Here is a 5,000-nt window from a genome sequence, read left to right on the forward strand (position 1 = left end):
ACAGTCCCAAAAGGCATGGCGCACTGTCTCCTCCCCACCACAAGATGGTCTTGGGCAGGTGGGGGATCGCGCCAAGCTATGCCGGTACATAATGGAACGCACCGGCAAACACTTATGGAGGCTCAACCAATTCAGGTCCTTGAGCCTGTTGTCCAGACCCCGTGCCTGCACTCCCTCCCAGACCACTTCCGGGATACCCACCACAGGTGTCGGACACCCTCCCTGTCTGACCTCCTCGTACAGGTGCTTGTGGTCTAAACCTACTCGGGCAACTTCAACCTCGGGGTGCGCACGTAACCACTTGGCCGCGTGCCCAAAGTGCCACGGCAGCTGTTCCGCCCGAGGACCCGTGTTAGACCACACCATTACGCTTCTCGCCTGGTATGAGAAGAACACCCGCAGGAGGTAACCGGACGGGTGTACTACCGGATGAGCAAGCTCTGTCAACAAAAAGAAACAAAAATTGAGTCCAGCTTGAGGGGGAAGTGTGGTACCCCCCTACCTCCCTCCCCCGATGGGGCAAAGCATGCGTGCCCTGGCGACCCACTCGTACCTGCCACCCCACATGAACTGAAACACTAGCCTCACTAGAGGCCTCCTCAGACAAGCCGGCAATGGGTAGATGTACGCCAAATATAAAAGAGACGGCAATACATCCACCTTGAGGACCAGGACCTTGCCTACAAAAGACAACGACCTAGCCCTCCACATCGCTAGCTTCCTCTGTACCACTGCGATGCCCATGTTCCAGTTCAGCGTCGCTGAGCCGGAGGTCTCAAAATGAACCCCGAGAATCTTCAGGGCCCCGTTACAGAGAGATAACCCCCCGGGCACATCCGTCCTACCACGCCATCTTCCGAAAAACTTAACGGAAGACTTTGCGTGGTTAAGAACCGCTCCCGACGCTCGGGTGAAGTCCCCAATAATGGCAAGGGACCTTGTCAAGCACGAGTCCTTGCAAAGCAGCAAGGAAGTGTCGTCGGCGTACTGCGTCACCTTAACGCGCAGACCGCCACTTCCAGGGATTAACAAGCCTTCCACCCCTGTGTCTGCCCTAATGGCAGCCCCCAGAGGCTCCATGTACAGTACGAAGAGGAGAGCCGAGAGCGGGCACCCTGCCTGACCCCTGACGAGAGGTCAAAAACGTCACCCATGTGACCGTTTACGCTAACCCGGCACCCCGCTCCGACATATAAAGTACGGATCCATCCTATGAACTTTTCCCCAAATCCTAATCTACCTAATACTCTGAAAAGAAAAGATCTATTCACGCGATCAAAGGCTTTCGCCTGATCAAGCGCTGCTACCATTAAAGGCAGACCTCTATCTTCTACCCAAGCGATGGAGTCCCTAATCAACTGCAGGTTCCACCTGATAGAGCGGCCCTCTACCCCGCACGTCTGATCCTCATGAACGACGTAGGGAAGGGCTGTGCGCAACCGATCCGCTAGGACCTTTGCAAGTATCTTGTAGTCTACACACAGCATGGTCAATGGCCGCCAGTTGCCAAGGTCTGTGGCGTCCCCCTTCTTGTGAAGAAGTGACAGCACACCGACGGTCATTGATCCCCCCGGGAACCCCGTCTCGAGAATGGCCTTCAAGACTTCGAGGACCACCGGTCCGAGTATCCCCCAAAACTTGAGGTAAAACTCGGCCGGCAGCCCATCCATCCCAGGTACCTTCCCTTTTCCCATCCTCCTAAGGGCGCTCTCAACCTCTTCTAGGGAGATCTGAGCCTCCATCGCTTCTCTAATGTCCTCCGGCAATCGCCGGGACAAGTGTTCTAAAAACACATTTCCCTGCTCTACATCTACTTCCCTCTCCTTAAAGAAACTTCGGAAATGATCAGTTGTTACTCTGACCATCTCCTCCGGCTCTCTAGCTACACTACCATCTTCTTTCCTAACCCCGTACATTACCTTTCTACTCTGTCTATCCCTTACCGACTTAAAGAACATTGTGGAACAAGTCTCGTTATGTTCTAAAAAGCCGCTATGCGCACGCTCCAGGAAAGCTCGAGCCTTCCGCTCCTGCAGCTCCCTGAGTTGCGCCTTCAGGGCAGTGGATCTCTCCCAGTCGACCGACCCGCCGAGGTTGCCTGCCTCGTACTCGAGTTCGAGCAACCTATGGATATGATCCACCTCCCTCCTTTCCTCCCTTTTTCTCCTCTTACAATATCCTATAATAAAGATCCTAATCCTTACCTTGACTAAGTCCCACCACTCCAACACCCCCTCGCACATGGACCGGAGGCCCTCAAACCCCCGAAACACACCAATAAAGGCATTAACAAAGGCTTGCTCATCCAGCACCTCCCGATCTAACTTCCAATACCCCCTACCGAAGAGGCAGACTGGAGAACTCACCTGCAGGAGCACCCCGTCGTGATCTGAAAAGAACACAGGCAACAGCCGACCAGACAACTGACCCAAGGACCTGGATAGAAAAATATAGTCAAGCCTCCGCGCAACCCCCTGGAGTTGCGCCAAGTGGGACCGGCCATTTTCGAGTAGTGTGCAGGCCACCATCAACCAGACCATGGCAAGCCATTAGCCCGGTGATGGCGCCTGCACTGCTGTCCCCCTACCCCTAAATCTATATTAAAGTCCCCCCTATCACCAACTGCCTATTTGTGACACACAGGGGCGTCAGACAGTCCACCATCTCCCTCCTGTCTGCCGCCACCTGTGGTCCGTACACCCCAACTAATCTATACCTACAATCTCTTAATGTGACATCCACCCCCAAAACCCTCCCCTGCATAACAACAAAAGTATCCTCAACCTTTACCTCCCTATTCCCAAACAAGATCCCTACCCCGAAGAGTGAACCCCCCTATACCCCAAACTGATTCCCCTTTATCCCACTCCCTCTTAAACCTCACAACATCCCCCCCCATCCCTTAGGTGAACCTCCTGTAAAAAACAAAATCAAACCCCACACCCTCTAAATAACTAAACACCGCCCTTCTTTTTATCCTATCCCTCAAACCCCTTACATTTAAACTAACAAAAGTAATTTTATCCATAATGAAAACATTAACAACAACCTACTAATAACAAAAAACAAAACAAGAGGCTCACCCGATGCTCCCCCGCTCCATCTCCTCCGACAGGGAAGTAAAAATGCTCCCCTCATCCGAAGGATACAGATCCTCCTCAGATGAGCCCACCTGCTTGCGCACAACTTGGGACACTCTGTCTCCCCCTTCCTCTAAGACCCCCAAGTCATCTGCCCATGAAGCCGGGGAAAGGGTTGGGGATGGAGGTTTCCGGCTTCTCTGAACAGCCTTGCGACCCTCCATCCCCAGGATGCAGAGATAGAGTAGCGGTCGTCATGTCCATTTCCTCTAGGGGTAAAGGGAGGGATGAGTCCTGTGAGGACAGGGGGCCACATCAGCGGCACTGTCTTTAACCCCCATCGCACGCTTGCCTGCCCCTTCCCCTATGCCTCCCACCTCTTTCTGCACATCACCCTTCCGCTTCGTCCTCTTCTTCTTGCCGACGTAGGGTTCCTGCTCCAGTTCCGGGATCACCCTCCCTACTGACGATTCCTTCCCATCCTGCCCGAGTTCGAGCGGCACACCAGAGTCTGAGGCCCACTCCCCTGCCCTTGACCCCAACACCGGAAGATTTTCCACCATTTCTACCAGGGCCCCAAGCCCCTCCACCCCATCAAGTAATGATCCCATGCTCTCCATTCCTCCACCCGCCTCCTCCACCTCCGGCTTCTGGATAGCGGACCCCTCACCTCCTTTCACTGACGGCCCTGATGTCACCTCTTTCCCGGCCCTTGCACGTGGAGTGGGCGTTGGTGAGGATGGTCTCTCCTGCTCCTTCTTCTCTGGGTCTTTCTTGCTAGACCCAGGGTCCCTTCTTTGCAGATGTTCCCCCACAGAGTCTCCTCCTTCCTTTCTGCCTGCCGTCGCCTCGGCATATGACTGCCGACGGGACGGACAGTCCCGGAACAGGTGCAGCCTACTACCACACCCGTGGCATTCCTTCGGCTCCCTACAGTCCTTTGCCTCATGCTCCCCCGATTTGCAAAACCTGCATCTCCCTGTACTGCAGGCAGCTGTAACGTGCCCATACTCCCTACATTTCTTACAGAAAGGGGGTTGACGGGTGTAAAAGAGCATCCCCCCTGTCCGAACCCAGAGAAAAGACCGCCGGGGGATGTAGGAAGCCATCAAACCCTTCCTTATCCGGCCTAAGGAGCACCTGGAACTGACGGCGGCCATTCCAGAATCCCAAAGAGTCCTTCACATATCTTGCCCCTGATGTGACGTCACAAAAACGGCCCAGAAATGCCCCTATGGCGATATCCGTTACATGAGGATTGTACATATGTACATTAATAGTTCTGAAATTGGTCTTAGACAGACATGTTACATTGAAAAAGGACAATGGCTTCTCTCCAGCAGCCGCTTTGGCTCTGTCCATTATAATGTCGCACATACCTTCTGTATGAAAGGTCACGTCATATGCTTCCTCCATAGCATTTCCCTGCAGACACATAACCTCTGGGACTTTGACTTTCAGGGCCCCCATCAAAACGGTTCTTCCAAAGGAATCTCTTGGCAAGCGTGTATCTTCTTCCTTCTTCCAAGCGAAACGGATTGTGTTCTTAAGTCCAGTCCTGGGGACCGACCCTGCGCTACTGTTGTTCGCCATCTCCTCACGGAAAAAACGGAAACCAAGTTGAAAAATAACTTAACTGGCTTTCCTTCTTACTCCCTCCGGCCTTCGACCTTCTGACTCAGCGGGCTTTGGGGCACCTCGGTACCAAGCTTGATCTGAGCCAAAAGGCCGAGAAGCGATAACCCACAAATTGACCCCTGCACCCGCCGGTCCCGGGGCCTCGGCAGACCTCATCGGTTTGGCAAAAGTTGGCTCCTCCTCACCCAACGCTTCCCTGGTGACAGGCGGGTGTGTTTTTTTTAAAAGTCGCTAATGCGTCGTTAGGTCACTAGCTCTTTAATCCTAGTGCGACTATTTGTT

The sequence above is a fragment of the Salmo salar genome, unplaced genomic scaffold, assembly GCF_905237065.1.
Source record: "Salmo salar unplaced genomic scaffold, Ssal_v3.1, whole genome shotgun sequence".
NCBI lineage: Eukaryota > Metazoa > Chordata > Actinopteri > Salmoniformes > Salmonidae > Salmo > Salmo salar.